The sequence below is a fragment of the Sturnira hondurensis genome, unplaced genomic scaffold (genome assembly GCF_014824575.4).
Source record: "Sturnira hondurensis isolate 20B ecotype Veracruz unplaced genomic scaffold, ASM1482457v3 Scaffold0009516, whole genome shotgun sequence".
Classification (NCBI taxonomy): domain Eukaryota; kingdom Metazoa; phylum Chordata; class Mammalia; order Chiroptera; family Phyllostomidae; genus Sturnira; species Sturnira hondurensis.
This window is the reverse complement of record NW_028082147.1, coordinates 275,593-302,018: the sequence shown is the minus strand read 5'-3', so window position 1 is coordinate 302,018 and position 26,426 is coordinate 275,593. Positions and strand designations below refer to the sequence as shown.

The following is a 26,426-nucleotide window of genomic DNA, read 5'->3' as shown; positions in this document are numbered from 1 at the left end:
GAATTTACTGCGAAGGCAACAGAGCTTAAGCTTCAGTGCCCCTTCCAAACAGACCCCTCCCAAAGCCCAGGAAGGGCACAGCAGTTTTGTGTTGATAATTGGGCATTCTTTTTCTTGAAGAGGTCACCCAGCTTCAGGCTCCTGTGTCAATGGACCTGCCAGGATACTTCCATTGTCCCGCCACTCACCCCTCCTCGTCTGTACAATAGATGCACCAATATAGTTTTTTGTATTTTATTTGGCTCTGACTCTTTCAAAGCTGTTTCTTAGCAGTGCCCTGCCTTGCCCCTCCTGCCTTCACTTCCTTAACATGAACAATCTAGGTTCTGTAGTCTTTCCTCACAGGCTCTATTTTCTAACCTGTTAATCATTTTTACTGCTATTTTTCAAGTCTCTCATAGTTTTCCCTTGGGTAGTGGTGCCCAGAATGGATGTGTTTTTCTAAACAGCAAGTCTGGCTTCTGGCCAAACAGCATCTGAGCAAGGCCACTTTGGGCCTGGCTGAGTCCCAGGGAAAGTCTCTTTGTCCTGTGTCACCCCCCCACCCAACTTCAGAATGACTACAATTCAGAGAAGTGAAAGGAGGGACTAGGGAGAGGTAGGTGGGGTAATAGGAAAGGGGGAGCCCCGCTGTTTTCTTAAGGGTGGGACCTCTCTTTTAGGACACCGGTGGCAGTATTTCAAGATGGTGATGGTCTGCCAGAGAGAAGGAAACTGACACTATGCATGCCTACTCTGTGCTAGGCACAAGGACGTTTTAGCCATTATCTCGTGGAATTCTCCGTACGTCTGACAGTTAAGAGCAAGACTCTCCATTTTATTGCTGAGGAAATTGAGGTTCAGAGGGGAGATGTGTGTGCATGACTCACAGTAAGCACTGGATCCTGCCCCCACCTCCCAACTCCCTTTCCTTTATTTGTTCTCTCAGAGGCATTATCACTGACATTCAAGTTCTAGATGAAAATGGGTGGGCATGCAGCAAAATTCCACCTGGAAATAAGTTTAATGAAAAAGTCAGGCAGACTGAATTTTGTTTCTGGAAGATCTGTCTAAATGAAGAAGACCCACCAGTGAGTGGGGAGCCCTCCCAGGGTTGGAATTCATTTCCAGGAAGAAAGAAAGAAAGAAAGAAAGAAAGAAAGAAAGAAAGAAAGAAACAAAACTTGACAAAAGAGAAGGCAGGCAATCCAGGCCCCAAGCCAGGAAAATGTTAAGGGGCTTGACAGACTATAGCAAAGGGATAACAATGAAAATAATAAAAATAATAACTACCATTTACTGAGATTTTACAAAGTGCCAGGCACTGTGCCAGATGTTTGCTATAATTTAGTGCATTTTATCCTCACAACAACCCTACTAAAAAGGTAAAGTTATCATTCTTATTTTTAGATTGGAAGCCTGAAGATGAAGAAACTTTACACAGGTAGGCACTGGTGATGCAGGGACTTGGGTCTAGGTGCATTTGGCTCCAAAGTCATTGCTTTTAACCATTAGGCTTTAGTAACTCTAGGAGATGGGAGTGGGAGAAAACTAATTCTGGGGGATGACATTAACACAGTGAAACAGGGGTTAACAAGTGCCACCAATTGGGAGGGTGTGGCATACGGGAGGCTAAGGCTTGCCAGACCCAGTGCTTGTGGGCTGCAGGGGTAACTCAGAGGACCCTCTACCAGCAGTTGAGCGCTGTGGGAGGTGTCTGCAATGGAAGCTAAAGGATCCAGAGTGGGTGGAGATAAGCTGAGCTGCTCAATTATCCATTGGTGTCTCTCCGATTGGCTCAGAAACTTGAGGGGGAGGGGCTTTTGCTTCAGGGATGCTAATTTGAGGCTGGCCCAGGAGTCCCAGCAGCTACTTACTGTGCTGGAGTCATACACCTGTGTTTGAATCCTGCCTCTCTTCCTTCTGGGGCTCTGGCTCAGTGATTTAACAACCTTGAGCCCCAGTTTTCTGTAAAGTGGGGATGATCAGAGTAGTATATATAGCTAAATAATAGATAATAATTGTGCTGTTGAGAAGATTCAGTGAGTTGATGGTTGTGAAGGACTAACACAGTGCCTGGGACAATGGGTGCCTGGTAAACCGCAGGCATGTTATTGTGAGATTCCCCCTCTGCGGAGCAGATGAAGCTCCTTCTACTTTCCACTTATTTTCACTTTCACTGCTTGCTTTGGTAGGAAAGTGAGGCTGTATTCCAGGGAAGGAGTCAATTTAATGCTTCTCTCACTGTTCATTTATTCAAACTCTGAATGTTTTTTATTGTTTTTGTGTTTGTGTTTGTTTCTGTTTTTGTTGTTGTTGTTGTTCACAGCTCATCCCACATTGTAATTTGTCTCTTGCCTGGAAGATGTTAAACTGTCGTATAAAAGTAGTAGATTTTCCATGCTAGAAATTTTGCCTATGCCATTTTTCTGTGTCTTTTGTAGACAAAACATTGTATCACCTATGGTTCATTGGTTAAAAACATCAGCGACTACGCCCTGGCTGGTGTAGCTCAGTGAATTGAGCGTGGGCCTGGGAACTGCACCGTTGCAGATTGAGCGTGGGCCTGCGAACTGCACGGTTACGGTTCGATTCCCGGTCGGGGCGCATGCCTGCATTGCAGGCCACTTCCCGGTGGGGGACTCATGAGAGGCATCCATGCGTTGATGTTTCTCTTCTTCTCTCCTTCCTTTCCTCTCTAAAGATAAATAAATAAAATCTTTAAAAAAACATCAGCGACTAGCTATGGTGTTAATGACAACAACAGCAAAGGTATGTGATTGGAGAGATGACAGAGGTCACTGAACAAAAAGCTGGACATCAAGACTTGGGAAAGAAAACAGAACTTCTGGCCAAGATGGAGGCATAGGTAGACACACTGTGCTTCCTCACACAACCAAAATAAAGACGACAACAATTTAGAAACAAAATAACAACCAGAACTCACAGAAAACTGAACTGTATTGAAGTCCAACAACCAAAGGGTTAAAATAGACACATTCATCCAGACCGGTAGGAGGGGTGGAGTCGGGCAGCCGGGCAGAGAGGGCTTGAGGTGAAAAAAGCAGTGGCACCAGGCACAAAAGGCAGCAGCTGACAAATCCTGGGCACATAAGATGGCAGTGGGTGGACCCCAGGTACACAGGCAGCAGCTGGCAGACCCCAGCTGAGGGTGTGGGGTGGCAGTGAGAAGACCCAGTGAGGCACTGCGTGCATGGCAGCTGGTTGACCGGGTGGTCCCACATTCCTGTGTGCCGATAAACCAGGCAAAACTGGGGAGCAAGATGGACCACGCAACCTGGGATTCCAGTGCTGGGAAATAAAGCCTCAAAACACTGATTGAAAACACCAGTGGGGGTTGAGGTGCAGGGATAGACTCCCAGACTCACAGGAGAGTTTGTTGGACAGACCCACGGGGTCCTAGAATGTACACAAGCCCACCCTCATGGGAATCAGCACCAGAAGGGCCCAGTTTGCTTGGGGGAAGCAGCAGAAGGGACTGAAATCCTAGAGAGTAGAGCAAGTGCCATTGTTCCATCTTGGACCCCGTCCCCACATAGAGTGTCACAACCCACCAACTTGGTTGCCCTGCCTGGGCTAATACCTAAGGCTCCACCCTCATTACTAACAGGCGTGTCAAGACAAAAAAAAAATGGCCCAAATGGAAGAATAGATCAAAGCCTCAGAGCAAATACAACTAAGCGATGAAGAAATAGACAGTCTATCAGATGCACAGTTCAAAATTCTGGTGATCAGGATGCTCACAGAACTGGTTGATTTTAGTCACAAATTAGAGGGAAAAATGAAGGCTAAACTAATTGAAATGAAGTAAAATGCACAGGAAACCAATAGTGATGGGAAGAAAACTGGGACCCAAATCAATGGAGTGGACCAGAAGGAAGAAAGAAACAACCAACCAGAAAAGAAGAAAGAATCAAGAATTCAAAAAAATGAAGAGAGGCTTAGGAACCTCTGGGATAACTTTAAATGTTCCAACATCTAAATTATAGGGGTACCAGAAGGAGAAGAGGAAGAACAACAAGTGGAAAAGTTATTTGAACAAATAACAAAGGAGAACTTCCCCAATCTGGCAAAGGAAATAGACTTTCAGGAAGTCCAGGAAGCTCAGAGAGTCCCAAAGAAGTTGGATCCAAGGAGGAACACACCAAGGCACACCATAAATACATTACCCAAGATTAAAATGAAGGAGAGAATTCTAGAAGCAGCAAGAGATAAGGGGACAGTCACCTACAAAGGAATGCCCATCAGACTGTCAGCTGATTTCTCAAAAGAGACCTTACAGGCAAGAAGGGGCTGGAAAGAAATATTCCAAGTCATGGAAGGCAAGGACCTTCATCCAAGATTGCTCTATCCAGCAAAGCTTTCATTTAGAATGGAAGGGCAGATAAAGTGCTTCTCAGAGAAGATCAAGTTCAAGGAGTTCATCATCACCACGCCCTTATTATATGAAATATTAAAGGGACTTATCTAAAAAAAGAAGGTAAAAAATATGAACAGTGAAAGGACAGCAAACTCACAGCTATTAACAACCACACCTAAAACAAAAGCAAACAAAGTGGACAGCTAGAACAGGAGCGGAGTCACAGAAATGAAGATCACATGGAGGGTTAGCAACAGGGGAGTGGGAGGAGGAGAGGGGGGAAAAGGTACAGAGAATAAGTAGCATAGATGGTAAGTAGAAAATAGACAGGGGGAAGGCAAGAATAGCATGGGAAATGTAGAAGCTAAAGAACTTATGACACATGAACATGAACTAAAGCGGCGTAATGTGTGTGGGAGAGGGTGTGCAGATGAAGGGGAATGAAGGGAGGGGGAATGGGACAACTGTAATAGCATAATCAATAAAATATATTTTAAAAAAGGACTTGGAAAAAGCTAACGGAGTAGCACCAGGGATCTAGGTAGCAGGAAGTGTTGAGCAGTCTCTCCAAGCACTGTCAGATGTGCCTTGTGTTAATTCACCCAAGGCGAATTTACCCAAGGTGAAATTCTTCCAAGGGAGCTTTGATTGACCTGACTTGGGTTGTGCATCTATCCATCTTCTTCAGGGAAGGAGAGGGTACCTTGATTGAAATTCATCATAAGGGAGCATACGTTGGGGGAGAGTAATGCCCACAGATAAATGGAAGTCTGTTACCATACGACACATACGTATGCTGGGTGAGCACAAACAGAAGGTGTCCTCTATGAATACTGTTCTGTGTTGAAATGTCAAGATTCTGAAATTTTCAAGTGTTTTTAAATATGCAGAATGGTCAAAAGAATAAAACAATGATTCCATATATACCCTTCATTTAAATTCAACAATTGCTGTTTTTCTAAAAAATATTTTATATTTATTTTTAGATAGAGCAGAAGGGAGGGAGAGAAGCAGAGAAACATCAATGTGTGGTTGCCCCTTGGGCACCCCCAAGGGGGGACTTAGCCAACAACCCAGGCATGTGCCCTGACTGGGAATCGAATCAGTGAGCTTTTGGTTCACAGGCTGACATTCAATTCACTGAGCCACACCAGCCTGGAGTAAATTCAACAATTGCTAATATTTTGGTACATGTGCTTTAATTTCTCTGTGCATTTTTTAATTTGATGAACTACTTGACAACTATGGACATTATGACCTTTACCCTTTAAATATTTCAGGAATTTCCTGAGGATAACAATACTCTCCTACATAACTGCAATACCATTACCACATCTAGGAAAGTTGATAAATATTCCATAATATCTCATAATAGTGAGTTTATGTTCAAATTTCCTCAATTGAGAAAAGAATGTATTTTATACATCCTAACAAACCTGAGACAAAGCCTTCCTGTGGGTATACATTGGGGCAAACAAAAACAGTTTTCAAGATAAATAAAGGCAGCTCAATGGACAAAGTTCAGTTGAATGCTATAATATAAACTGAGATTGCTGTCACAAAGAATATGAAAAATAATGAAGTAAAGATGTTCACAGCTGACAGTCTCATCATCAACCTTTAATCAGCTTAGTTTGTTTTACAAAAAAAGACTATGAAATATTCACAATAGCAAGATATTAGAATAGGCACAATCACACTTGAACTTTCCCATAGATTTAGTAGGTTTGACAACTATTTTCTTTATCATATAAAGAAAATTAAATGGTACTTGGTAAATTTCTATTTCATTCAAGAGATTTTCATATATATGACATCTAGTATTTGTTGGTATGAATAAATTACCATTAAACCCTTCATAAGAATCATGTAAGATTTTAAAAAACAGCTTAATTAAGGTATAAGTTGTATGCAATTCAGCCCACCACTATTATTTAAGTATGTATTTAATTTAATGAGTTTTCCAATATATACAATTTTATTACAGCTACCACAATTACATAGAGTATTCCAAATGTGTATTTATATACTCCATTAATACTGAGTTATCACATGAAAAAATACACAAACAAAACTAACATTTATACCATCATGTAAGTACTGCGCATTAAATGTTTGGAATAATAGTTTCCAATATTGAATTTCCATGATTTATGTATCCAGTGCATATCTGGTGAAAGTAGTTTTCACTACCAACATAAAGTAATATTTTGTCAAGGGAATGTTATGTTAATTGTAATTTTGTTTCAAAATAAAATTTATTTTATAAATTGTCATTAAAAATAAAATTTGACCTTTATACAAAAAACTTTATTTTATAGTTTTTTTTGGTCAAATCAAGATTGAATCAAAGGTCATTCATTGCTCTTGGTTGTTCAGTCTCTTTATTCTCTTTTAATTCCCCTAAAATTTTAAGCTTTTTAATGACATTGACATTTGGAAGATTCAGGCTAGTTGTTTTGTAGAAAATTTTACATTGCTTCCATTACATGGCTTTGTTTTAGATGTTTTATTGTGGCAAAATATACATAACATAAAATTTGCCATTTTAACCATTCTTGAAGTACATTGTTCAGTACAGTGGTGTTCAGTACATTGGCGTTCAGTACATTGGCATGTTGTACAACCATCACTATTATCTGTTGCTAGAACTTTCTTCATCATCCCAAACAGTAACTCTGTATCAATAAGCAACTCCCTATTTCTCTTTCTCCCACTTCCTGATAACATCTCTTCTCCCTTCTCTCTCTCTGAATTTGCCTATTTAGGTACCTCATCAAGTGGAAACATACAATATTTGTCCTTTTACGTTTGGCTTATTTCAGTTGCTAAATAAATAGGTTGATATACATCAAAATGAATGTTTCCTCAGGAACTCCTTGGTGAACACCAGACAGGTAACAGAAGTGGCAGTAGGTCTAAGTTACTCTGACAATGGCCAGGGTCTGTGTTGCCTCCCTTGGATCTAGGTAAGCTCCATGATGGCTTTGACCAGTTGACTTGGATGGAAATGATGCTTTGTCAGTTTGCAGGCTTGCCTTAAGAGAACGGCAGCTTCCAAGACCTGTCTATGGAGCCTGAGCTGCTGTGTAAAATGTTCAACTACCCTGTTGGAGAGACCACGTGGAAAGGCTCTGAGACGACAGGAGGAGAAGAGCGGCTGAACCCAGGGTTCCCTGCTGTTCCCATCAAGTGCCAGGCACGTGAGAAGGCTGTGCTGGACCCTGCAGACTAGCTTAGCTGCCAGTTAGAATTCTACCAACTGACCCTGGTTGACTGCATATGGAAGAGAGAAATCACCCAGGTGAGTCCTGGCCAAATCAATGACTGAAAAGTTGTGAGATACACTACAGAGGTTGTTTCAAGCCACCAAATTTGGGGGTAGTTTGTTATACAGCAACGCATAACCAAAATATGTCCTCAAGTGAGGTCTTAGTGAGTACAAAATTGGCTGTGTAAGGATGCAGAAAATGTCCCATTTATACTGGGTTGGACAAAAAGTTCATTTGTTTTTTTCCATAAGATGGCTCTGCTAGTAGCACTTAGTTGTCTAACTTAATTTGAAACAATTTTGTCGGGTTGTATTATGACAGCTGTCATGTCAGCATGCATTCGAAAAAACCTGTATCAAAATTGGTGAATTTTTGTGTACCTATTTTAATATTGAAAATGGAAGGAAATGGGCAACATTGTCAGCACATTATGCTTTGTTATTTCAAGAAAGGTAAAAACGCAACTGAAACGCGTAAAAAGATTTGCGTAGTGTATGGAGAATGTACTGTGACTGATTAAAAAGTTAATTAGTTATCCAGAAGCAAACAGTTGGAGTCAGTCAACAGGAAGGAGCTGACAGGTGCTTTCACTCCTTCAAGTGCTTGTTACACATCTCAGTGACTGCCCTACATTTACTGGGATGCTATTGCCCGGTTTGGGCGATACAACTCCTACTTGTCAGACGAGGGGCTTTAAAGATGCCTGCAAAAGAGGCTAATGAACAAAAATGTGACTACGGAAAAACAAGAATATAAGCAAATCTTTAAGAAAAAAAGGCTCTCCAGATTTGAAATTAAGATTACATGAGATAGAATTTATATTCATTCTTGTTAACAATGACCCTCGACCTATGTGTATGTTGTGCCTGATGACAGCATAAAGGCTGCATAGCATTAGGTCTAGTTTGAATTTTTTTTGAGGAACTGTTTCCCATAGTGTTTCCATGATGTTTTCCATAGTGGTGGAAACCTTTTACAATCCTACCAACTATAGATCGCTTTTAGAGTGTCAGCAGTCGTGTATATAATAAGATTGTGTTAGGTACAATAGAGAATATCAACAGAAATAAAGCCCAGACCAATGTACTTTAGAAATGTCAATTTCTGGAGAGTTTAAAAGGTGACTGTTACAAAACATTGATCATACTTTCATTATTATTATTTGTTCAATGGAAACATACGGCCCTGACTGGTGTGGCTCAGTTGGGTGGATGTCATTGCAAAAAGCAAGAGGTTGCCAGATCGATTCCCTGTCAGGGCACACGCCTGAGTTGCAGGTTTGCACCTGGTCAGAATGTGAGAGGCAACCCATGTTTCTCTCCCTCTCTTTCTCCCTTCCTTTCCCTCTCTCTAAAAATAAATAAATAGAATCTTTTGAAAAAATGGAAACATATCATTCACAGACCTTATGTTTAGATACTTTCAGTGTAACGAGACTTTTGATCTATATCTTGTCTTTTTGAAAAGAAAGATCTTGCTATAATATTTTTAGAGTTTTTAATAGCCTTTTCTTTGTGTTAAATTTTGAATGAAGTATTTCAGATCTACAGCAAATAATCTAAGTACGAATACCTATGACCCAGATTGAATAAAACCATATTTTTGTCATATTTCTTTATATCTGTCAACAGTAGTATAGGAAAACAACAACAACAAACATTTCCACTCCTCCTGATCATGACAGTGATCATAAATGCATGACATCAGAGGAAAAAATTAGGAAGGAAATGAATTCATAATTGGTTACCTATTGCTCTCCCTATAATTTGAGAGGAACATAGCCCAATAGTTAAAATCGGGGGCTCTGAAGTCATAAGACTTGATCAAGTCCTAGGTTTGCTTCTTGCTTGTTTTGTGGCCTCAAGCAAGTTCTTAATCTAACCCTGCCTCACTTTCCTGCTCTGTAAAATGGAGATAATCTTAATAATTCCTAAGGTGTTTAAAAGAGTTCAAAAATGAGCTCTTATACAGCCAGTGACACATAGTAAAGCTGCAATAACTATTAGTAATTATTTACTTTGTTTATTGAGCATCTACTATATGGCAACCATTCTAGTGCTGGCTGAGAATTCAGCAACAAACAAGAGGGACAAAGACCCCTATGGAGCTTACTTTCCAGTGACAAATAAGCAAAGCAATTTCAGATAGTGGTGGGGACTGTGAAGAACAGATAAGGTATGGATGGGAAGGGGGTGTAGGAGGTCCTTTAGGTAGGAGACAGGATACTGAGAGGCCTGTAAGAAGCCTTCAGAAGTGAGATTTAACTGAGCAAAGCAGAAGGAACCAGTTATTTAGTAGTTTGGGTAATGTTTGAGAGAGAGAGGGGATGTGCTTAGGTCCTGAAACAAGAAAGCTTGGTTTGTATAGGAAGGGAGAGAATGGCTAGACTTCAGTGCCTGAGAGGAAAGAAAGTTGGGCATGACGTCAGATTTAGGAAGGGCGGGCTAATAAGGGATTTGTGGAGCGTAGCAGAAAGTTTGAACTTTATTATCAAGGGACTCTGAGGAAACTGGAGGGTTTTTATCGCTAGTAGATACAAAACTGTGCTCTGGGGAGGAATTTGCACGCCCTCCTGTAGCTCCGTTTCAGAATTAACAGTTTGTTCGCTGTAGGAGTAACTTCTGGGGATACCACATTGGTTACACGTGGGCACCCCCTGGTGGAGCTGGTGGCTCAGCTTTTGTGGTTTCAGATCACCAATAACAAAATTCATGAGCAATTTATCCTTTCATTTAACAAATATTTATTGGATGCCTACAGGTGTCAGGCTTTGTTTTAGTGCGAGATATATCCATGAACAAAACAAACATATGTGCTCTCATGGAACTTACATTCTGGTATGTGTGGGTGTGGGGAGAGAGACATTAAACAAATGAAGTATATGTTATAACATAAAAATTAAGTGGGAGGGACTGTATTAAGATGTGTAAGCAGGATGGTGCTTCAATTTTAAACATAGTATCAAGGAAAAATACGTAGCAGGGGTGTCAAACTTATTTTCACTAGGGACCACATCAGCCTCGTGGTTGCCTTCAAAGGGCCAAACGTAATTTCAACTCCCTAACAGTTAAGGAGTAGTTACATTTATACGCTCCTAAAATTATTTCAGCCCTTTGAAGGCAACCTTGAGGCTGATGTGGCCCCCATTGAAAATGAGTTTGACACCCCTGAAATCGTGTCAGGGAAGGTCTCATTAAGAGGGTGACATTTGAACAAAGAGGTAAAAGAGGTGACAGGGAATGGGGGAACAGCATTCTATTGTTATTTTTCCCATTGTAGTATTGCTATTGATAGTAATTGATAATGCTATTATCTGGGGGAACAAAATTCTAGGCGGAAGGATCAGCAAACACAAAGGCCCTGAGTCTATGTTCAGGTTTGAGGAACAGCAAACAGACCAATGTTCCTTGAGGGATAATGGGGAGAGTAGGAGATGAGGTTAGTTGTGCTGGGGAGGGGGTGGTGTCAAATCTTGAGGATCCTCTAGGCCAATGTAAGAATTTTGGGTTTCACTTTGAAATAGGGACCCACTGGAGGAGCAATATGATCTGATCAAGGTTTTAATTGAAGCCCGCTGGTGTGTTTATTGTGGGAGAGCAAGGGTAGGAAAGGGCAAACAGTTGCACATTTATGGAGGCGGTAAGCGTTCTGACTCTAGATAGAATTTGAAGGCAGATCCTGTGAACTTGCTGATGAATGTGGGGTGAGAGTGAGGAGTCAAGGATCTTAGTACATATATGGTATATCACTTAGTCAATTGTCATAGGAAGAGGTGATCCAAAACTACAGCCAAAAACTTTACCAAAAAAGTATCTTAGAAGCATATCAAGCAGTTAATTAGTACTGTGTAATTTTCCTCGATCTTGTGTTAATGAAAATTTTAAAAAAATGTATTTTGAATTTTCTTAGAGGGCCCCCCCAATTGAATAATTCTCAGGCCTCCACAAACCTTGACTTCAGCTCATATTGAGGTAAAGTTAACGAAGAATTTAAAATTTTTGCTTATGACAAAAATAATTACATAAAATAATGTGCATGAAACAGAAGTTAATTGTAAGCCAAATAAAATTAGTTATAAGCTAATATTAGGGATAAAAATATCACCTTGAACTACCCTTCCCCCACATGTGTCTTCCAAAACTTCCCACCCATCCTCCCACTGTCCTTTTAAATCCAACAAAGGCATTTCTCCTTATGTTTCTTATATAGAAGCACGGATCGAAAAGACCTTTCAGAAAAATGAGAGCCAACGCCGAGAGAGGCGTAACCAGAGGCGGGGCTCGCCGGAGTAGAGAAATGGCTGGGCCCCGCCCTGTTTGTCCTGACACATGCGCCCTGGGGCTTCTGGTGGAATGAAGTGGGGATTGTGAGGTGACCCTGGACGGTAACTTCCGGTTCCTAGGGATGCGCATCCGGGTCACGCTAACGCCGCGGTTTCCTCCACCCGCTTGGTTCTTCTGTGAGTCTGGACCGGTCCCCATGTCCGGCTGCGGGGCCCCTGCAGCCTTCGGGTGATTCTCTGCTGCCGACAGGGTCTGAGCGAGGCCGGACGAGTACAGTCGGTAGGGAGACGGGTCGAAAATTCTGTCTTGATCCCTGTGGGTGTGGGTTCTCTTGGCTCTGCTTCCTTCACTTCAGCCCTTTGCCTCACGCTGGCCTCGCCTAGTTCACTTTAGCCTTTTTTGCTTCGTACGCCTTTCGCTTCGCTATTTTTGCTCAGCCTTACCCGGTTCATCCAAGCCCCGGCTTCTTGCCTTTTCTTCCTCAGTACTTCCGTCCGCCGCTGCCTCTGGATTTTCCCGTTCCTCTCACTTCAGCACCACTCCTCCCCGACCCCTGCTCCCGGGATCTCGCTGTTCTTTTACCCAGCTGGACGGCCCACCGCCTCATTGTGGTCATCCTCCACAGGGTCCCAGGGACTTGTCCTCCAACTTTCCTCACTTTTGACCCCTCCCGGAACTAGTAGGTGACACCTGTGCTTCGCCTGGGGTTCTCCCGCCTTTTCTTAGCTAGCGGAGGGCTGTGCCAAACCCCGGATCGGGGCAGATTTACCCGGCCTGGGGAAGGTTTTGCCTAGAGGCGCCTGGTTGCTTTCTCTGGTTGCTTCCGTAGCTAGGGAACAACAAAGGCGTTCCCAGTGCCTCGCTGGAGCACAGTTTTGGGGGCTCTCCGTAGAACGGGATAGCAGGTGGTAGGCTGCGGAACTAGGAGCGATTGGACTTCAGGGATCTTGGTAATTGACAGATCGTGAGGGATTTCTATTGTTTTGGTGTTCTCGATTTCCTGAGAATGGAGACGTGCACGCCTAAGGCAAAAAAATGCGAGGTTCTGGGTTGATCAGCGGTTTTCTCCTTGTGCTTTACTTACGGACAGTTGCTGTGACAGAGGACAGAGTTTCTTGAGAGATTATTAACCCCCAGGTTTTTGAAGTTTATTGACAAAGTCTTAGTGTGCAGAAAACGGAAACGTTTTCTGCTGAAGAGTTCACTATAGTCATTTCAAAGTACGTTTTCTTTAATTGAACTCAGTGGGTACATGTGTCTTTATCCTTGCCTCTTATTCTTTCTTCATTTTTACTGTATTGACAACTTTCTGTTTTTCTTCTGGTTTCTTCATAAGCCAGACATTACAGTACTTTATTTGTTAGAATATTCTTCTTTTATTTTTTATTTTTTTCTTAAAACCATATTTTTCTCATTTTGAGACTTAAATTTCTTAAATTTCTCTGAAATGAAAGGATTGGTGTTAATAATGGTTAGTGTCCTGTTTCCCAAATTTTGTGATGCAGGGTATATTTTGAGATAATTTTTATTTTTGTTTTTCTGATCTTTATGGTGTGTGTCTAGCATTTGATTGCGAATGTTTTTGTGTGATCAGTTTATATAATTATATAAATTGTGTTCTAAAATTTAGTACTTCGGTGAACAGGATAAATACAGCTTTTAACACGTGCTTCTCTTTAGTGAGTTATAGAACAGTCTCCTTATTACATGATACATATACATATGTGAACATAGCATAGACCATTGCTTATTCCAAAATTGGGCTGTTCCCTTCATCTATTTTTAGCAAAGGACTTTGGAGCTTAGCCATATTAGTCCCCCTGTAGCCATAGAAGCCACAGAAAAGGACCCTTCTTGTTGGCTTTCAGGACCTAACTGTTGAGGGAAGCCCCTTTGAAAGCTCCTGAGCAGTACTCCTCTCCAGCATCTACGCTGGAAACTCTAGCTTCTGTTCAACGTGGCCTCAACGTTTCCCATCCTTAAAAACTAACCCTAATGAATACAGACTGACTCTGTCTTACTGCTTCTTTACCTCCAGGTTTGTGGACTTTTTTCCTTCTTTTTATTTTAGCATGGGCACTCCATAGTCAGTCTGTATTTGGTTTGATGCAAAGCCATCTTCCAACCTTTTCCTTTTTTTTAGAAAGATTTTGTGTATTTATTTATTTAGGGAGAGGGGAAGGGAGGGAAGAAGAGAGGGCAAGAAACATCCATGTGTGAGATCAGTTGCCTCTCCTGGCCTGCAACCCAGGCACGTGCCCTAACCAGGAGTTGAACTGGTGACCTTTCAGTTTGGAGCATGATGCCCAAGCTACTGAGCCACACCAGTCAGGGCTCAGCCTTTTTCATTTCTTTTTATTTCTTGAGCATTTCTAAGTCTAAACCTAGATAGATTTCTGGAGTTTACAGCTGGAGGAAACTATAGAGTTCAGACTTATCCCTTCATTTTACAAGTAAGGAAATTAGGGCTTAAAGGATTGATGATGATTTATCCAAAGTCATATATATATATGAATATAATATAGTTATATATATGAATATAATATAATTATATATATATATATATAATTACAAACAAAGAAGTCCTATACATGCACACAGAGAAGTGGATTTTAGTTTTATCAAAGCTGTAGGCTTGTGAGCATAATCTAGTATTTAATGGTTTATTTCTATTTTACGTTGGAATGAAAATTTTAGGGAAATACATCTATGACAGATTTTTAAATTCAAAGAAGGACTCTAGAAAGGAACTGTTATGCAGAAGAAGCTAGAAATTTTAGGGAGTCTCTTCCTCTTCTAAAATCATTTCTACCTATTATGGTATAAATTCTGCATGAAAGCCCCCACTTGAAACAAACATCCTGTGGTCTCATTGGAACAGTTGTGTTCCTGTTCCTGATCTTCATACAGAACACTGTTACTTTCTAATTACTGAAAAGCCTGCGCCTCTTACCTAGCTGTGAAATGAAAACAAAAAAAAGTAGTAGAGACAATTTAGTGTGTACAGTTAAGTCCTCACTTAACGTCATTGGTAAGTTCTGTGACTCTAAGTGAAAGAACATATAATAAAACTAGTTTTACCATAGACTAATACAAAGAAGAGTTAAGTTCCTGTGCATCTCATCAACGTTAGAACAAAACGACGTTATTTGAGGATCATCTGTATGTGTTTTTAAAGCTCAGGAGAGGACTTACTGTCAGCTTTCTATAGAAATTTCTACTTTAGTTAGGCAAAATCTTTGTTTATAATCCTGAGAGTTTAAAATATATTTTTGCATATGTTGTGTCTACCAGTTTGTTTTAATTTGGCTTATTTTTTGTTGTTACTTTTTGACATTTTACTTGTGTGTTTTGTTTTACATGTTTTGAGTTTTGTCCTTGAACTTAGCATATGTTTTAAGGAAAATACAGTTTTAAAAATTTAAGAAACAAATTACATCTCCTTCATGTGCTTACCATTTGTACCTTGTGGTATGAGTTTCTGTGATGTGCCAAGGCCACTTCATAGCTCCATGCTATTTGTTTTGCTTATAGATAGAGGCTCATGGAACTTCTTTTTTGGTAGATTGTCTAAAAGATTTTTGTGTTCTGCATATGAAAACAAGATATTTTAATTTATGTGTGATTTAAATGGAGGAAAAGTTTTTCAAATTAGTTCAACCTAGAAATATATTTAAGAATATTAGGAATAGTTTATTCTTCCCATACTTTAACTTAATTGGTTTATACCAAGAGATTGAATTGTTTTATTTATAGTAAAGTGGCAAGAGGTGGGCTTACTATCTGCTGATTAACTTAAAAATACAATGCAGGTTCTTGTACAGAATATGTGGCTTAAGCTATAAACTGACTTACTGATAGTTTTATTGGCAGAGAACATAGCAAACAATGGAACAGCAGCCACATTGTCATGTTGATATTTTTAGTTGGTCCCATAAACCTAAGCCCTGTAATATCTAGTTATTAAATGTAGAAATGGGGCATTTTCTCTGTTACTTATATTAAAAAACAGATACTTGAAATATGGGCCTCATAAAATTTATCTTTACTGTGTTCCCCTTTTAAATATTTAGTAATATTTTAAATCAGAAAAGAAAAAGTGTAAATAATGCTGGCTTACTGTAAGTCAACAGATCAACCCAAGGCAGTCAGTACTTAATATCTTAAAGATGTTACTACAGATTGTGATGGATGCACCTTAACCTGTTAGCTTGGTTGATACTTATACTTAGTGAGGTTTCTTTTTCTTCACCCTAGTGATTTTCGTAATACATTTCTTTCAGCATATTTCCTTTAGATACCTACTATGTACAATTAAAATACATAAATAGGCTATTCACATGAAGTAGGTGACATTAGTGTAAATTGGTAAATTAGTGTAAATGGTTTAATTTAGATATGTACAAATGAAACCAAATTCAGTATTTAAGTGTAAATGTCAGTCCTACATCTTCAGGATGTAGCAAAAAAAAAAAAAAAGAGAGAGAGACAACATAATTAGAATTCAAAGAGGTTTAACTCTAAGAAAATTGCTTCTTATGAGTGACAATGATATATGATTTTTAAGCTAGATTTTATGATTTTCTATTGTTTTCAAAAACACTCAGTGGTTTCTCATGATTATTTGAGTTTAAGGTACTTGTGTTACTCTGCATCACAGCTTAATATAAAATATTCTTTATAGGTACCATTAAATAATTTTCATTTAGGAAACTTTTTCACAACTGAACTGTAAAAATCTATAATGGCAAACAGTAAAAATAAAAGCCAGCTTTATACAGCACTTAGTCTGTGCCAGAAACTGTTCTAAGTGGTTTACATATATTAAATTTTTAATCCTATGACCCTAAAAAATATACAGTTCTTATCTTCATTTTGCAAAGGAGAAAATGAGGGGACAGAAGTTACATAACTTGCCTAAACTAACAAAGCTAGTTATCAGGAGAGCTGGATTTTGAACTTAGTCTTTATGTCTCTAGAGTTCATGACCTTTTTGTGCCTACTAATTTAGGGATTCTTCTTTTTTTAGATTAAGGAAGAAATACAATTTCTCTGAAACACAAAAGAATACTGCTTCTGGTTGGGAATCTTTTGGTGGGTGGGGTTACCTGGACTTTTTATCAATGCTTAGGGCAAATTACAAACCCTTTACTACTTCTAGTTCTTAGATAGCAAAAGTCATATATTAAGAAAGCAAAACAGGACCAGATCCTTCCCTCTTAAAAAAATCTTATGGACGTTAATTACTTTTGCATTATTTGGAGAACAGGCAGTATAAATAAAATATATTCTATATTACTAAAATGTCTAAACCCTTGACATTAGTTTTTTTCCTTTCTTTGAGCTGTAGAATATTAAATAAATATGTAATAGTTTTAAACTCTAAAATACTAATGTTTCAAATATGAATTTAACAACTTTGGAATATTAAAAGACTAAAACTGAAATTTCTGACTTATTTTCATTCTCATTTCCAACTTTGGAAATTTGTGCAAAATTAAGCACATTAATCTCTTTAGGACTATCATGTTTAGAGTAATATATTTAAATTGGTGTTTTTATTTTTCCTTTAGAAAGGGGAGAACTTTCACAAACCAATTCTTTTTTATTTTTATTTTTTTTAATATTTTATTTATTTATCTTTTTAGAGGGGAAGAGAAGGAGAGAGGAAAGAAACATCAATGTATGGTTGCTTCTCGTGCACCCCCTGCAGGGAACTGGCTCCTGCCAGAAACTGGCCTGCAACCCAAGCATGTGCCCTGACTGGGAATCGAACCGCGATCGTCTGGTTCGCAGGCCCGCGCTCAATCCACTGAGCTACCCAGCCAGGGCCCAAACCAATTCTTTTTTAAATTGAAAAATGAAAACAGTCATTTAGAATATTATTCATCACATTAATGCTCTTTTATGCTTTTATTCTCAAATTTTAAAAAATTGTTGGCACCTTTAAGGGAGGAGATGACTTTATATTAGCTGAGGTGCACTTAATGCAAGAGTCTGGGACTCAGCTATAGTAAGAGGTTATTTTGTAAGTATTTTGCAAACAATTGAGAATTATAGATTTTGGTTAACAGAAGGAAACTAATTATTCTTGGTAAGAAGTGACACTTGGTTAGGGATACTACTTATTTTAATTCTTGTATATTAACTTCCCTTATTAATTCAGACACTAATTAAATACAGTTTATTTTATAGTAGTTTTTGTTATGCTCCCCTGCCTTTGGTGGGAAAAGTATTTTATGGGGCTGAAAAGTTAAACTTTGCTATAATGATTTACTTATTGGTATTTAGAATGTACTTTGCTTTGATTTAAACATTTATTTTGTTTCAAAAGCAACTCTTTTTCTATGTGGATTTGATAGTTTATCTCCTAGAATTTCGGTAGTTTTCTTTCACCTGAAATTTAATAATGTGGCACTTACTGAATTTAGGAAAATTAGTATTTCGTTGGTAGTATCAGCACTTGTTACTATGGGGATAAATTAAAATGATTAGCTCTTAGGTGGAATTGAACTTTATTCTTTAGTTTCCATAGTAGTTGAAAAAGATTTAGGTCAGATTCACCTGTTGTTCCTCCATTTTTTTCAAAATAAGAGGCAATTTTAATTTAGCACAATTGTGTTAATTTTTTTTCTGTTAGATTAATCATCATCTCACTATTTTTACCGACACATTATTCAAAATGTGTGTATGATTTTTTCTTGGAATATTTCAGAATTTAGAGAATATTTTAGGATTAAAAAAATAGTACATGTGTCATATAAAAAATATCCTAGTAATCACTGAATTTTACAAATTTACCTTTTCTTTTCACCAGGTTTTTGCTATAGATTAGGAAGCAGTGATTAGATAATACCGATGAATAAGTGTTCTTGGGACTGACAAGGAGAGCTTTTGCAAAGGGAATAGATCATCTCGTATTGATGTGGCATTTAATAGCCAGGTGAACTGAAAGTCTTAGCTTTTTCTCATTTCTGTTTGTCTCTTGTTAGTATATATTTTTTAGTTTCAGTACCTCACATTTTGTGAAATTATTTATTTGGATAACTCTGTTAAACTGTTGATTTTTACCCAGATGGTTTCCTTTTTGTTTGTTCTTTTTCAGAGTGTTGCATTTAAAGAACTATAATTTAGAGAACCACCAAAAACTGTGAATGTTTTCTCATATGTAGTTTGAAGTAAATATTTTCCTCCTTTTTGACTGGCCAGTTTTTTATGTTCTGGTACAGTGGCTTTTAAACTTTTTTGATTACAACCCACTATAAGATGTGTTTTCCTTGTTACCCAGTATTTATACATATATATACATATTAATATTTAAAACTGAAACAAGTTTCATGAAATAATTATTTTACTACTAGGGATGCATTTTAATATTTTTCTATTTAATTTTGTTTTCTTGTATTTCATTCAAAACAAACTGTTGGTCTCCACTAAACTGATATAACCTATTAATGCATTGTGTCTGCAGTTTTAAAAATTCTAGTGACTGCTAGATTGTTTTCCAGTATTGTCTTTTTGAATTGAAAAAGTTTAGGTTTGCTAGTTTCTTCCTCTGAAATGTATCTTGATTTTGTTGAGCTTTTAACTGCATAATTGTGCAGAACAGTTGAGAGAGGGGAGACCCTATTGCTTTGATTATCGTTGCTTTCATCTCTGTTCTTTGCTGTGTCTAGTCACATCACTTTTAAAACTGAAGTCATAATTCTGTGGTTGAAAATGCTCTGTCATATGCAGAGCTGCTCTCGTTAGAATTCTTTGCTAGTTTCCATCTAACAGTCAAAGTTTTGGTAGATTAAGTTGCTTTTCACAAACTTTGCTTCTGCTTTTGGCAACTAGTCAAAAAGTTACAAAGCTGCTTTATTCTCCTTTCTTCTGGCCCCAATCCAGTCTTTGTAAGTCAGGAAGAGAAGTGAGGACTGCGTTATGGTCAGGTGAAAGTAACAGATTAAAGAGTCATTTGGGTGTTTTACAATGAACTGAATGCATTTATTAACTGATTCCCTGTAATGACAAAAGGGGAAAAGATGGTAGGGATATCAACAGTTCCTATACATGGTAGCCATTAGAGTGAGGCAGGGTTAGTAGGCATATTCTACTGTTTTTACCACCGCCTCTTAATACTTAATGAGCACTTACTATGTGCCAGGCACTACTTAAAGCATTTCAATTATATTAACTCATATTTACTTCCGAGGCTCAGGAGAAGAATGAGAATGAGAAAGGATAAAGAAGAAAACTTGCCTTCTTGTATCTTATTACTTAGCTTGTGAATTCTAGCTGTTGGTGGCTGTAGCATGGCATGGCATACATTTTAGCTTGATCAGTGTTAAAGTCATCAGTCCTGTCAGTGATGTTCCATACCGATGAACGTAGCTGTGTTTAAGATTTCAGGCTTTGAAGCCAGGCTGTCTGGACTTTTGGTCCAGGTTGGTTACTTACCTCAGGGGTGTCAAACTCATTTTCACTGGGGGGCCACATCAGCCTTGCGGTTGCCTTCAAAGGGCTGAATGAAATTTCAACTCCTTTATAGTTAAGGAGTAGTTACATTTACACAGTCTTAAAATTATTTTGGCCCTTTGAAGGCAACTGCGAGGCTGATGTGGCCCCTGGTGAAAACGAGTTTGACACCCCTGGACTAGGTGTATAACTTTGAAGAAGTTACTCTACGTGCTTCTGTTTTCTTATCTTTACTATCATGGTGATGATAGTAAATACTACCTATCTTACAGGCATATTGAGAGAATAACATCAGCTTATATAAGTAAACTACTCAGAACAGTGCCTGCCCCATAAAAATCATTCCATAAATGTTAGCTATTAATAGCTCAAAACTCACAGTTGGATCTTCTGAAAGTATTTGTGACCGTGATGAGTTCTGCATGTTTGCAAATAGGATGTGATTGACAGTCAATGTTGTAGTGTCCAGAAAGTCAGAACTTTCTTTGAAGACTCGTAGGGAAAGTTCTTATGTAGAGTATTTGGAATAAATGCCAAGTGAAAAAGAGTGTCAGGGCTACAGGCCCAACTGGTTTAATCTCTCATAGGACTTTCTTGTTATTTGGAACTTACCCATATTAATTTTAATATTTTGCCCTTTGAAAAACTAAGAAGAACTAGTTAATGAATTGATTTTTACATATATTTTATTGATTATGCTATTATAGTTGTTCCATTTTTCCCCCTCTCCTTTATCCCCCTCCAGCATTCACCCCGACCCTTAGCTTATGTCCATGGGTTGTTCAATACAAGTTCTGTGGCTTCTCCATTTCCTATACTATTCTTAACCTCCCCCTGTCTATTTTGTACCTACCATTTATGCTTCTTATTCCCTTTACCTTTTCCGCCATTCTCCCCCCTCCATATGACTTCCATTTCTGTGGTTCTGTTTCTGTTCTAGTTGTTTGCTTAGTTTGTTTTTGTTTTTTTAGGTTCAGTTGTTGATAATTGTGAGTTTGTTGTCATTTTACTGTTCATAGCTTTTATTTGATCTTCTTTTTCTTAGTTAGCTAAGTCTCTTTAACATTTCATATAGTAAGGGCTTGGTGATGATGAACTCCTTGAATTTGACCTTATCTGGGAAGCACTTTATCTCCCCTTCCACTCTAAATGATAGCTTTGCTGAATAGAGTCATCTTGGATGTAGGTCCTTGCCTTTCATGACTTTGAACACTTCTTTCCAGCCCCTTCTTGCCTGCAAGGTTTCTTTTGAGAAATCAACTCATAGTCTTATGGGAATTCCTTTGTAGGTAACTGTCTCCTTTTCTCTTGCTGCCTTTAAGATAATCACTCCTTATCTTTAATCTTGGGTGATGTAATTATGTTTCTTGGTGTGTGCTTCCTTGGGTCCAACTTCTTTGGGACTCTCTGAGCTTCCTGGACTTGCATGTCTATTTCCTTTGCCAAATTGGGGAAGTTTTCTTTCATTTTTTCAAATAAGTTTTCCATTTCTTGCTCTTCCTCTTCTCCTTCTGGTACCCCTATGATTCAGATGTTGGAAGGTTTAAAGTTATCCCAGAGGTTCCTAAGCCTCTCTTCATTTTTTTGAATTCTTTTTTCTTCATTCAGTTCTGTTTAAGTGTTTATTTCTTTCTTTTGTTTCAAATTGTTGATTCGAGTCCTGGTTTCCACTGTTGGTTCCCTATTTTGCTTTATTTCACTTCCTATAGCCTTTACTTCTTTCTTTATTTTTGTGGCCATACTCAACCATTTCTGTGAGCATCCTGATTACCAATGTTTTGAACTCTGTATCTGATAGGTTGTCTAGCTCCTCGTCTCTTAGTTCTTTTTCTGGAGTTTTTATCTCTTCTTTCATTTAGCCATATTTCTTTGTCTCAGCACACCTGTTACCTTAACATTGTAAGGGGTGGAGCCTTAGGTATTCATCAGGGCAGGGCAACCCACTTAGCTGTATGTGGTGGAAGGATCAGATAGGGAACAATGCCACTTGTTAGGCTCTTGACCTGCTTTCAGTCACTTCCCCCACTTCCCTCAAGCCAATTGTGCACTTTTAGATGTCACTCTGTGCTGATTCCTAGGTAGGTGGGCTTGTGTATATTGTAGGATCCCATGGGTCCTTCCAGTGGACTCTTCTGTAAGACTAGAAGTTTCTCCCACCGCCACAACCTCCACAGGTTTTTACAGCCAGAGATTTTGAGGATTTAGTTCCCTGTGCGGGGTTTGTCTGGCTCCCCAGTTGTTTCTCCCTGCTTATCCCCACACAAATGTGGGACTGCCGGTCTGCCAGCCACCACCCTGCCACGCGTACTCTCCAGCCTGCCGCCTGTCTCCGCTTCTCCTGTCAGTGTGGATGAATGTTTTTTCTGTCATTCCTTGGTTGTGGGACTTTCATATGGTTCTATTTTCTGGCAGTTTTGGTTGGTTTTTGTTTTTAAATTGGTTGTTATCCTTCTTTTGGTTGTGTGAGGAAGTGAAGTGTTATCTACCTCCACCTCCACCTTGGCTGGAAGCTGGGAAATTAATGAATTGAATTTTTTTTTCAAGACCAGATTTCTTTCCTGAGTCTGTCTTATGTCTAGGGTATTTATTTATTTAGTTTTAAAGATTTTATTTATTTACTTTTAGAGAGATGGGAAGGGAGGGAGGAAAAGAGGGAGAAAAACATTAATGTGTGTGAGAGACATCCATCAGTTGCCTCTTGCACACCCCAACTCAAGACCTGGCCCACAACCTAGGCATGTACCCTTACTGAGAATTGAACCAGTGACTTTTCAGTTTGCATGCTGGCGCTCAAGCTACTGAGCAACCGAGCCAGAGATATTTTCTTTTTCTTTAACAAAAGAAAAAGAAATGTGTACTGTGTGTCAGGCTGTATTCTAAGGTTTACAGATACTAACTCATTTAAATCTTATGACAAGCTTATGAAAAAGACAGTTATTATTTCCGTTTTACATATGAAGCACCTGAAGCCCAGGAAAGTAAAATAATTTGTCCAAGTTCTCACTTAGGTCCAAATACCTAAGTAGCATGGCTCCAGAGTTAATGCTCTAAGCTCACCAAACTTACCTCTTACAGAGATGAATTAGTTGAAATACTGGGTGGGCCAAAAAGTTCTTGTGGATTTTTTTAAGACACATTTTTCATTTTCAACAATAACTTTATTGATTTGGATATTTTGAGTATGTCAGCTATCTCCAGCATGGTATAATATTGACTGTTCCAGTTAATACCTTGATTTGATCGCTGTCAACTTCAACTGTTCTACACAAACTTAGAGCATCATCCAGCGAGAAATCGTTAGCATGAAACTTCACAAACCACTTTTAATCACTCACAGCACTTTCTCCATATACTGCACAAACCTTTTTGGTGTGTTTCAGTTACCTTTCTTGAAATAATAAAGCATAATATGCCAAAAATTTTGTATTTTCTTCCATCTTCAATATTAAAATGGTTACACAAAAATTCACCAATTTTGGTATTTTTTTCCAAATACACACTGATAAGACAGTTGCCACAATACGATCTGACAAAACTGTTTCAAATGAAGTTAAAGACAACGAAGTGCCACTAGAGCCATCTTATGGAAAAGAACCAAACGAACTTTTTGGCCAATAACAAATGTTTTTAAAAAGTGTTAAATAAAAAATAAGTGTTAAAATTCACTTCACTGTTCTTTACTCTCTGCTGAAATGACAGTACTGAAATTATGGCTGATGGATTTTTGAAGGAGTAAATAAGTTTGGAGAAATAAAACAAAAAAAAGAATTGAACCTAGATTTTATACTTTTTCCGATAGCTTAAGACACATTTCAGCCCTGGGTGGTATGGCTTAGTGGATTGAGTGCCGGCCTGTGAACCAGAGAGTCGCTGGTTTCGTTCTCAGTCAGGGCACGTGCCTGGGTTGTTGGCTGGGTCCCCAGTTGGGGCAGAAGAGAGGCAACCACGCATTGATGTTCTCTCCTCTTTCTTCCTCTCTCTAAAAATAAATCAATAAAAGTTTTAAAAACAAACAAAAAGACGTATTTCAAAAGACTTTTGTTCTGTTAATGTAGTATATAGTAAATTTTATCCAGATTACTAGAGAGCTAATTAATACCCAAATATATAGAATTATATCACAACACATTTCTAGAATATTCATATTGAAGTATACCATGTGTCAGGCCATAGCACCCACAGGAAATATTGTGATTCTTGTAGAAATGTTAACTTCACAGATTAAAGGAGGATGAAGATAAATTTGTGGATGTCATGAGTTCTGTGGAGTCTAGATCTCCGTGCATTAGAGAAATTGTTTTGTGACTAACAAGTTACTAAAAACTAAACAGAGGTCCATCTAAGGAGGGTTGGAAGGAATGTGGTAGAACTGTTGGATCATTATTAAGGTCACTTTGACACATCTAATGCAGATTAACTCATTCTTTCCCAATTCTTTTTACTGTGGTTTTGGAATTTTTCCTGTGGAACACATTTTCCTATTTAATGAAAGTTTGTGGGGGGAAGTTTGCATTAATTTTTATTAAAAGATTGTTTATAGACAATTTGAAGGGATTATTTTCCAAGAAGTAATATTAGAAATTGTAAAAACAGTTATACTTAGAGAATCTATTTCTAATAAAATATTTTTCCTGTGAAGAATTTGGTACACCCGAATTCCGGCCAAGATGGAGGCGTAGGTAGACACACTGTGCCTCCTTGCATGACCAAAATAAGGAAAAGAACAATTTAGAAACAAAATAACAACCAGAACCGACATAAAAATTGATCTGTATGGAAGTTGGACAACCAGGGAGTTAAAATAGACACATTCATCCAGACTGGTGGGCCGGGTGGAGTCAGGAGGCCAAGTGGAGAGGGGTTGCAACACAAAAAGAGCGGGCACTCATGCGCAAGATGGCGGCTGGCAGACCCTGGGCGTAGGCTGGCAATGGGCAGACCCAGCGAGGTGGCGATTGTGAAGCAAAGCACTGTGCAAAAGGCAGCTGGCTGACCGGGTGGCAGTCCCACATTCACACAGATAAACCACGCAAAACTAGGGAGTGAGGCAGACCGCACAACCCAGGGTTCCAGTGCTGGGAAATAAAGCCTCAAAACACCGGTTGAAAACACCTGTGGGGGCTTAGGTGCAGGGAGAGACTCCCAGCCTCATAGGAGAGTTTGTTGGAGAGACCCAAAGGGTCCTAGAACATACACAAGTCTACCCATCCAGGGACCAGCACCAGAAAGGCCCAGTTTGCTTGGGGGAAGGGATGGAAGGGACTGAAATCCGACAGAGTGGAGCAAGCGCCATTGTTCCCTCTTGGATCCTGCCTCCACATACAGTGTCACAACCTAGCAACTGGGTTGCCCTGTCTGGGCTAACACCTAAGGTTCCATACCTCACTACATAACAGGTGCGTCAAGGCAAAAAAAAAGATGGCCCAAATGGAAGAACAGATCAAAGCTCCACAGCAAATACAACTAAGCAACAAAGAGATGGCCAACCTATCAGATGCACAGTTCAAAATACCGCTGATCAGGATGCTCACAGAATTGGTTGAATTTGGTCGCAAATTAGATGGAAAAATGAAGGCTACGCTAAGTGAAATGAAGGAAATGCACAGGGGACCAATAGTGATGGGAAGAAAACGGACTCAAAACAATGGGGTAGACCAGAAGGAAGAAGGAAACAACCAACCAGAAAAGAAGGAAGAAACAAGAATTCAAAAAAATGAGGAGAGGCTTAGGAACCCCCAGGACATCTTTAAACATTCTAATATCCGAATTATAGGGGTACCAGAGGGGAAGAGGAAGAGCAACAAGTGGACAACTTATTTAAACAAATAATAAAGGAGTACTTCCTCAAGCTGGCAAAGGAAATAGACTTTGAAGCTCATAGAGTCCCAAAGAAGTTGGACCCATGGAGGAACACACCAAGGCACATCATAATTACATTAGGCAAGATTAAAATGAAGGAGAGAATCCTAGAAGCAGCATGAGATAAGGGGACAGTAACCTACAAAGGAGTTCCCATCAGATTGTCAGCTGATTTCTCAAAAGAGACCTTAC

General features: G+C 39.0%; 1 protein-coding gene and 1 long non-coding RNA gene across 3 annotated transcripts in view; both read left to right on the top strand.

Annotated features, from left to right (window-relative positions):
- The first annotated feature begins 589 nt into the window (after nucleotides 1-589).
- LOC118994521 (uncharacterized) lies at nucleotides 590-7,903 on the top strand. Its single transcript, XR_005068066.1, has 3 exons — nucleotides 590-870; nucleotides 5,049-5,160; nucleotides 7,129-7,903. It is a non-coding gene; the product is annotated as an uncharacterized LOC118994521 (long non-coding RNA).
- A 4,121-nt stretch (nucleotides 7,904-12,024) lies between these two features.
- The window catches only part of EYA3 (EYA transcriptional coactivator and phosphatase 3), a 95,928-nt gene continuing 81,526 nt past the window's right edge, over nucleotides 12,025-26,426 (top strand). Inside the window, exon 1 of one of the 2 annotated variants that reach the window (XM_037057152.1) lies at nucleotides 12,025-12,143. The gene's annotated coding sequence lies outside the window, so the exon portion shown is untranslated. The remainder of the gene's footprint in view (nucleotides 12,144-26,426) is intronic. The other variant, XM_037057155.1, reaches the window with a different exon arrangement.